We start from the raw sequence: 10,116 nt of genomic DNA, 5'->3' as shown, positions 1-10,116 counted from the left end.
AATTTCATGGCATAAGTAAAGTAATGGCCACCGATTGTCACCCCTTACCGCTGTTGCAGCTTCGCCTACAAACATGCGTCAATATGTATGTATGTATACGTATGATCGTGAATACATATCGACGCAGATTTTTGCGAGAAGCACCAGAAAGTTGTGCAATTTATGATTTTTGGCTTTTGCCATCGTCGCGAAAAGACGACTTGTTGGCAAAGGCATGCTCGGGGAGGTAATAAATTTATAAATTTATAAAATGTGAATTTAAGTTTTCTAGTTTTCTTTCATACAAAATGATATGCATTTCTTGGAATATCACTAAGAAGTATAACTTCATCCGCGCGTAGGGACTCCACGCACATTTTTTATAATGAAACAAAAGCTGGCGTTGACACCATGGATCAAATGTGTTCGAGGTACTCCACCCGACGGCGTACGTGTAGATGGGCGCTGGCTTTTTTTTTCAACATCCTCGACATTGCAGGTGTAGCTGCTTATGTCATCTACTATGAGAATAACGGCATGCTTCGCAAGAAAACAAACAGACGAAGACTTTTCCTTCGACAATTGTCATAAGAATTAGCAATGCCGATGATCGAAAGCGAGCCCCAAATCAGCCAATAATGCGAAACCACTCTTACAAAATCGCAGTCGAAAATTTCTTTGAAAGGCCAATAGTAGATGTGGTACCCAGAAATGACCAACGTCGAGACGCCACTGGGAGAAGAGCTGTTGTTGGATCTTGGAACGAGCAACCTATTCTCAAATGCCGAAAGACACGGAAATCCTGCGTTGAGTGCGATAAGCCCGTATGCGACCAGCATTAGGTGAACATTTCTAAATGTTTACATTGCAATGAGTAATTTTAAATTTTTCTTAATTTTTTAATTAATTCTTAAATCATTAATTTTTTTGTAACTTCATGTCCAAAAATAAAATTATTATTATTATTCTAAACAGTATATTTTATCAATAAATAATTAAAAATTAACATAATTTGTTATAGTTATCATATAGATACTTATTTACTCCTTTTAGATATAAAATAAAATTATAATCATAATGTATTACACGAACTGCGCCGAACTTCTGTCGGGGTACCCGGGTGGCTGGGACGTGTTTTTATTTTCAAATGTTACATTTCTGAAGTTAGAAAAAAATTTAAACTATATATAATGCACAATTCGCTAGATAATCGGTTAAACCATGGGGATCCAAGAGGATTTTAGCCTATCTTTTCTAGAGAAAATATTATTCAACAAAACACACTCCGGTGGGTACCCGGGTGGCAACACAAGGGTTAAACGTAATTTTCAAATTTTTAATACCAAATTGTATAAAAAATTACATTTTGGTCCCAAAAATTTGATTAAAATATAAAATGAAAATTTTTATATCAAAACTCATATTAAAATCGTTATGCATTTACATGCAATGCGCATCCATGGGGATACAAGTCATAAATTTACACTTGAAAGCAACCCCAATAAACAATATATGCTGCAATACATACAAACATACACACATACACATATATTTAGTTATTTAAGATAGTTTTAAAATTTGTATATAAGCAAGGAAAATACAAAATAAAATCAGAATGAATAAATTCTCAGCTCATATAAGTCTTTATTTTTCCCCCACCAGCGGTAAGAAGTTAAAGATACTTATTTGAGTTTATAACACGAATATTTCATACTTTTCCAACCTGCTAGAGAAATACCTTCAGGTGCAAAGCTTTGCAAGTTATATGAGTTCTAGGGCAAGTTTTCACCCTAGTTTTACCGATATATGCGATGTAAAGTCGATTTTTAGGATGCATGAAATTATTCAATCAAATTTTTTGTACCGAAATGTTCAATATGTTGGAAAAGGCTTTCGGAAATAATTGTTTGTCGAGGGCAAGTGTTTTTAATTAGTACAATTTATTCAAAGTGGGTCGAGAACGCGTTGACGATGAACCGCGGCAAGGGCAGCCATCAACATCAACTCATGATCAACACGTCAATAAAATAAAGGAATTGTTCTTAGAGAGTCAACAGCTAATAGTCAGCAATTTTACTGGTATCGTTGGGATATCGAAAGAGAAAGTGAAAACCATTTTTCAAGATCATTTGTGCCTAAAAAAATTTAAAGTCGCCCTAAAGTCTTTGAAACAATCAAAATCAAAAGTCAAGGTTGTGTTGACAGGTTTCTTCAATTATCGAGATGTGGTGCACTCCGAATTCCGGCCAAACTGTCAACAAGGGCCGACAAGTGTGAGTTTTTGCACCACGATAATGCACACTGCATACAACATTCGTGAGTTTTTCGGGATATTTTCAATCAATATCGTGCCACAAGGGATAAATTCGAGTGCAGTCGAACATTTTATACTCATGCAACTTGCACAAATTATAGCCAGAGAAATATCCTTAGGTGCAAAACATTAAACAGAGAATCGGATTCCAAGCAATTTTATAAATACATACACAATATATACGTATAACTCATACACTGACCGACATATTCGACAAAAGATTTGTTAGAAAAACGAAAATCATTATAAGTATGTAATATATGGGCGCTGGGGTAATATCGACCCGATTTTATCTATTTTTGATATTAATATGCCACATACTAAAAAAATTTTTCCTGGAGTCAAGTCAGCCGGATGTGCGAAAATGCTGATGTTAGTTATATGGGGGCTAGGTCAAGTTTTCGCCCAATTTTGTTTATTTTCGGTGCAAAGATAAACCGTTATGAGTAAACTCACTTTGTAATTTTCGTTGAGATAAATTTTATATTGACCCGATATATGCAGCATAAAGTCAACCAGAAGTTCGCAAATCTATATATTAGGAAATATTCACCCGATTCAACCACTTTTTGGAACACAGAGATATTTTCTTCTTCTTTATTTGCCAATTCGTATTCGAATATTGGTGATCATATAACATTTAATAATATGTACAATATTAATAAGCTTAATAATAATGTAATGTTTACATGTTAAATATATCTACTGTAGGTATATTAAAAAAAATCACAGATTTTTAATTATTGCAGCATATTTCTCTCTATCTGTCACCACATCTATAAGGTTGCCAACGTTCTGGTTTCCTGTCTATTGTCCAATGTTTCGCAGCCACGAAAATTGTTTACAGCCAATACCCCGTTTTCCTTCAATTTTTCCTTGGATAATTATTTGTAGGAGCTCATACTTTGAGTGCCGCATAATATGTACTAGGTAGGCTGCTTTTCTTTGTTTTATAGTCTTTAACAACTCTCTATGTTTTGCGGTTCACTCTTCTCAAAACTTCACTGTTTGTAACTCTATCTGTCCATGGGATTTTGGATATCTGTGATTTTTAGAGTCCAAGTTTGCATCGCATAGAGAAGCACTGACCAAATATAGCATTTTAAAAACGTATTTTGGTTGTTATGATGAGGTCATGGCTACATAATATGTTTTTGTATTTGAGAAGAGTTGTTCGCGCCAATTCGATTTGACATTTTATTTCTTTTGAACAATCCCAACTTTCATTGATCTCACAACCAAGGTATTGAAATTTTTAACTCTTTCGATTGGATTATTATTAATCATGAGGTGTGTGTCATTGTATATGTGTTTCCTACTAATACCCAGCAGATTTTAGGATGATCGTTTGAGACCTCCTGGATTAATCCTTTAGGAGATATCCTATACTCCCTATTACTCCTTATACTAGTGTGTATATACACGTAAAATTGTATACTCGCATTTAACATTGTATGTCATTGGATCGCGAGTACTCCTTTTAACCTCCTAATGGAGATCTCTATGATTACTGCTATAGGAGATCTCTATGATTATTCCTAAAGGAGATCTCTATGACTACTACTATAGGAGATCTCTATGGAAAATCCTATATTATTTTGAACCAGCAATTATTTTAACAAAAACAAATTTTTATAATTTTATTTTTTATTAAAGTTTTTTAATTAAATGAATATACATGAAATCTATTATTTTTTTATATTATAAGTGTTCATGTAGAACTGAGCCTTAATTTGAGAAACGTCTTTTTGATCTTCAATGATCCTCAAAATCAGGGTGTGAGTAATCATCTTTTAAGGCCTCTAAAAATTAAACTTGTTAAAAAAATAGATGACATGAATTGAAATTATGTATTACCGTAAAGAAATTTATTGAAAAGTGCATAATTCTTCAATGCAACTTTTTTTTGGCTCTATCCCAATTCACTTCTAATCACAATCACTTCCTCCAAAATTTTTGAAAGGGGTCTCTTTGAAAATTTTTGCTTCAGGTACGCTAACTATAAAAACTCAAACTTTTTAGTAACATCTTATAAAATGTATTTTATCATACTCATTATCAATTTAAAATATTTAATAGTCAATAGATATAAAACACTTACGTCTGCACGCTTTAAAAAACACAGTTGAAATGAAGAATTGCTTGAAGACAAAAATTAACAGTTATTATTTCCCGTTAAATTGTAATTTTTGAATCAAAAGTACGATTTTTAAGCTACGAAAAATTAAAAAATCTCCTTTATTGCTCCAAACAAAGGACAAAAAGGAGATCAATACTAAAATGAAGTAAAAAAATCACAATAGAAGTATAAAATCTCCCTTTTTGTCTCCTAAAAGATGACAAAAGGAGGTCAGCACTAAAATAAAATAAAAAAAAAACACAATATAAGAACAAAAATAAAAAATCCCCCTTACTGCTCCTAAAAGAGGTCAATAGGAAGACTCCTTCATTCTTCTTTTCAGGAGATCTCGCTTTTAAATCTGCTGGGTAATCATATAATTCGTCTCATTATTATCTTATTTATTATTGTGTAAGCCATATTCGTCACTACGTAAGTTAATTCGGTTTACAAGTTCTTGTAATCCCATCAAGCTATCGGCTATATGTAGTAGTGTAGTGTCATCTGCATAGCGTATATTATTGATGAAAATACCATTCACTTTCACACCTTAATTAATACTGGTTACCGATTTTTGAAATATTACTTCGGAATATATATTAAATAACAAAGGTGAAATAGATATTTCTTCGGTTATATCACCATTGATGCTTACATTGACAGTTTGTTGCCAATATAGGTTTCTTATGCAACGACTCTCTTTGTCATCTATTCTCATAGAATGAAGAATTTCCACAAGTTTAATGGTCTCGAAAGCTTTCTCATAATCAATAAAGCATAAAAATACTTTTTTTTGAACATCTTTACAGATTTGAACCAAAACCGTACTTATAGTAACAGACGCTAATATGTTATGGATTGCTTTTAGCTTCGATATTCATCATCGACCTTACAGACATGGGTGGCCTTACTGGTAGCTACGCTACCGCCAGCATCGCTCTTTGGATCATTATATCTACTGAGCCCTCTCATTACGTCAAGATAGCAAATGCCCGAGGGGAGATATTATTATCAAGAAAAAGGGTCCACATATTCGGTACCTAGTGGCTTGAATAGTTTTGGTTGGATTTGACAATTTGTGGTCATAAAGTGGCGTACTGTAAGGGAATTAAAATATTGTTATATAGGAAGTAAGTAAGTTACATAGGAATGTAGTCCTGGGATATGTAATTTCACACAAAGGTGAGCGGTGCCGCACCCATCGTCCGTTTTTTATCCCGGCTCCCATAAAGCCCTCTCATACCATCGCGGATGTAAAATTTTATGTCTCGGGCATATTTACTCATTGATTTATTGCAATTTTAGTGGGTTTTAACAGTACCGTTATATGGGAAGTGGACAGGGTTATCTTCCGATTTCATTCATTTTCACATTGTCGATAGGGGCGCTAAACGGATACGAATTAGGTTATTGTAGTTAAAGCGGCTTAGGCGATATATACATTAAACCAAATAAAGGGCGGGTTCATCTACGTACTCCGCCTTACTTTTTATCAAGGAACATGTGACCAAGCTTCATTAAGTTATCTTCATTTTTCCTCAAGTTACAGCTTACACAAACGGACGGATGGATGGGCAGACAGACAATCACCCGGCTTTCAACTCGTCTCATCAGCCTGATAACACTGTGGAACATTTTTGGGATTATTGTCTGGGGGGTGAGAAATTCCAAGTCAGGGTGATGGTACTAGGTCAGTATAGTAAAACACTCAAAGGGTTTGCCGTTCGTATGTGTCAGTTTTTTTTTTATGACCTTTTAAATTTTTTCCTTATCTTGATGTTTTTTCGCTTTGGCAAAAACGTAGTTTTTTTTTTAACTAGTAAAACAGTTTTACTGTACTGACCTAGTACCATCACCCTGACTTGGAATTTCTCACCCCCCAGATTAGCTGTTGTACTGTGTAATTCATTATAAGTTGTCAAAAAAGTCGTGCGGTATTTTTATTGAATTTTTTTTTTATTGAAATTGAAATGAATTTTTGATGACTCATGCCCAGCTCTTGACCGATGCTACGGCTGCTACTATGCCAGTCTCTTTCGACCAATTCAGCGATTTTATCGCAATTTTCGACGACAGGCCTTCCGGAGCGTGGCGCATCTTCGACCACCTCTACACCAGAACGAAGACGTTGAAACCATCGTTGTGCGGTGGAAATGGAAACTGTATCGGGTCCATAAACTGCACAAATTTTATTGGCGGCTTGAGATGCATTTTTGCCTCTATCGTAGTAGTACTGTAAAATATGCCGTATTTTCTCTTCATTTTGCTCCATGTTTGCGACGCTATAACTCACGAACGACTTAAAAGAAACGACAATCAATCAAACACGTGTTAGCGCGTGAAATGAGCTTTCCAAAAAGGTATAGCATGACCCGATGCGACAAATAAAACTAGAACTATGCGCTTTCAGCGCCAACTAGCGAAAATACCGCAAGACTTTTTTGACAACCAATATATAGTATAACCTTCTATCAATCTCGCTAGTGTATTACCTAAAACTGCACCGTTAGGTGAACAAAACTACATATTATACTTAATACCCAATACAATATTTATAGTAACCGATTGCGGTTTAAAGATATCCTAGTCATAGCAGCTTTACCTAAAATAGTTTGGCACACACAAAATACATGTAAGGTTCGGCATTCCATCACGAACCAGTTTGTTATATTTAACTAGTTAATTATTGTTTACATGAGTAATGTTTGGGGCGGTCCAAGTTTGCAAGCCGGGCGAGAAAGCAAAGATCGTGACTCATTTGGCGAACACCAGCACGACCTTTGACATGAGCTGGACATTACATTTAGGTTGTGGTAGGGCTTGGTAGAAACCATGTAAACACAAAATCCAATAAAAGACTACAAAAGTTCCTCGGAGCTTCGCTTAACTTGTGTCTTCTTCAAATTCCTCATAGAGCTTATTTTACGTAGAGCAGGTATTCGTGGGCGAGCATGATATTTTACCAAATCCACCGAAATCGGCGATTCAGCGAAGAATAACAATGGCGCATCGCAGCTATTGAGGGTTCGGTACGCAATTAGGGTGTCCCCTCTTGACAAAATTAACACGGACTTGTGTGTGGAGTAGCAACATGAACGATGTTAAATACAAATAAACTGGGGCTTAGAGTCTTCGAGGAAGTTGCTTCGCTTCTTAGCCTTATACGTATTTACGACAATGATCGTGGTTGTGCAAGCGACGAACTGTATGCGCTATACCATTATCAAACGGATAAACAATGTTTTCTAAACATCCAGCAGCTCCGCTGTCTTGGCTATGTTGTGAAAATGAATGACGCTCCAACAAAAAAGGTTTTCCATGCGACAGTCGGTGGTAAAATACGCAAAGGTAGACCGTGCCTTTGATTGGGTAACCAAATAGAACTTGGTGTACTAGGCTGTGGGTTTGGAAGAGGCTTTAAGGTGAATAAGATTAATGAAAAAAGGAAAAAATCGGTTTTTTCCTAAATTACATAGTTTGGAAACAAAAAAGTTTTAGAAGAGTGTAAGGTGTAAAAAACGCGACAAAGACTACGAAAGTAATGAGTTTTGCCTCCCTTTGGCTTAAAGTTAATTAAACACATTTTGAAATGTTGAACTGCGGTCCACCATTCTTTGTGTCTTATTAAACTTGTGCCGGGTTGCACTAATTCACTAAGCTGTCAAGCCAACATGTGTGTGATTAAACATATGCTAACATCTCGGCTTATTGCCACCCAATTGGATTTATATACACACCCCATACAAACGTTGATATAAATAAGACTGTGCTAACACGTTCCTCTGTCAATCCAAACTAACCCTCTTGTAATTCTTTTTTGCTTTAACCCGAAACAGTTTAGTTATAGTTATTGTGTGCAGTTCATTTAAGTTAACACACTGGAATGACATTTGAAATGCGGTCTTGTTAAATGTCATGTCAGAGTGACAGTAGAGATTAACAATACATATAAACTGCCTTGCATACATATATACTCATGAGCATATGAATGCGAAGGACTTAAGGAATATTAACACTTTTATAGTAGAAGTGAGTACAGTAAGTTATGGTTGATGAATTGCAACTAAGTATGTAAGAGATGGATAAGGGCGACCTAATATATCTTACTTGCACGACATTAATTTATGCTTAAATATTGACCTCTTGAATTGTTATAAAAGGCAAGATATGAGTTACTTGTTTTCGCAAGCTTGTGTATCAAGAAAACTTAGAACTGTTAGATAGTACTCACAAAAAGGTTTATTACGGAATTTTTTTATAGCGAAATAAAAAAGACACAAAACTTCCAACTTTTTACCATATATTTCTTAAATCTTTAGCTATAATTCTTAATTTTTATTAAGTAAAAATGTTTTTAAATTGCAAAATTTATCGCTACAATGGCACTCAAAAAGGTAGACAAGCGTCGTCCATGATTCCAGCAGACTGGTTAACTTAAAATACAATCAAAAAAATGCATGTTAATCTTTGTGTATTTCTTTTTTAACATAAAAATGCACAACTTTTTTATTTCTTACGACTACTTTTTTACGAAAAAAGACGGTTCAATATTTTTCAAAAGTCTTAGTTCAAAAAGTTCAAAAGCAACATGTGTGATGAGTCTACCATTAAAAACTTAAAGCAGTCGATGAAACCGTTTTTGAGAAATCGTGGAGGTTTCGAAAAAAACACGTTTGAAAATTCAGTTGTGTAGGTCACGCACTCCAAAGACCCTACTATCTCACTCCTGTAGTTTTCCAACTACATTGAATTTCGGAAAATTACTTTACCAGCACATTATATGAATGCTCCAGATTGGATTTATGCAAAACACAAAAATTACACGGGGTGACCCCCTTAAAAATCATGTAAATTCAAATATGCTTGACACTTACGAGAAGGAGGGTTAGGGTTGATCACTGAAGCTAAGAAGAGATCCACCTGCTCTTGAGCTCTCCAATTGGGGTCTGGGCGTAGAAATATCGACAAAGCACAAAAGCGATTACTTTTAGTTCGAGCTAGCACCTCTCTGTGGCTAAGTTTCATCACCATATCTCAATTTTCACTTAAGTTATCGTTTACATGGAGAAACGGACAGATGGACAGACAGTCAACCAGATCATTTGTATGTAGATATAAATGTTAGGTGAACAAAACTACTATACCCTGTAGCAACAAGTATAAAAGTCTTACAAAATTTTTTTGCAATTTTCTGACTTTAATTATCTTACTTTTACGCATTTCTTTTCACTACTTTTACTAAGAAATTTTTACCAATCAAGAGGTAGCCGCTTCAGAAACTTTTAATAAACTGCTCTACTGAAAATAAGTTACCAAATTTCAATTGCCATTTCTTCACGTTGCAGCTCAACTGGTTTCAGTAGAGAAGTACTCACCCCTTCAAGTGGTCGTTTTTCACAATGAGTAACTATTGTATACACTACTATTGTATTTTCTGACCTCTCTCAAATCTTAACTGCCACTTTTGCGCTGATTAAAAATTTTCACAAAAATGCATCTTACCGCATTTTTCTTCAGCTTGCCAAGTAACTTTATCTGGTCATGAATTTCTTTTACTTTTGATCAAATTCAAATTTTAATAGTTTCAGCACAAATTCGGTGCTTGAAGTTTGCCAAGTTTGTGGCTTTCACAATTTCATACTTGATTGCTATTGAAATTGTAATTGTCGAAGTTTGCAGAAAAATTCGGTTTCGTTTTCATTAT

General features: G+C 34.9%; 1 long non-coding RNA gene across 1 annotated transcript; it reads right to left on the bottom strand.

Annotated features, from left to right (window-relative positions):
* Nucleotides 1-4,026: 4,026 nt before the first annotated feature.
* On the bottom strand, nucleotides 4,027-4,435 carry LOC126763253 (uncharacterized). Its single transcript, XR_007667598.1, has 3 exons — nucleotides 4,395-4,435; nucleotides 4,151-4,292; nucleotides 4,027-4,095 (listed from the first exon to the last, which is right to left on the bottom strand). It is a non-coding gene; the product is annotated as an uncharacterized LOC126763253 (long non-coding RNA).
* Between the last annotated feature and the right edge of the window lie 5,681 nt (nucleotides 4,436-10,116).

This window comes from Bactrocera neohumeralis, chromosome 6 (assembly GCF_024586455.1).
Source record: "Bactrocera neohumeralis isolate Rockhampton chromosome 6, APGP_CSIRO_Bneo_wtdbg2-racon-allhic-juicebox.fasta_v2, whole genome shotgun sequence".
In the NCBI taxonomy this organism is placed as follows: domain Eukaryota; kingdom Metazoa; phylum Arthropoda; class Insecta; order Diptera; family Tephritidae; genus Bactrocera; species Bactrocera neohumeralis.
This window is presented reverse-complemented; position numbering and strand designations above follow the sequence as displayed.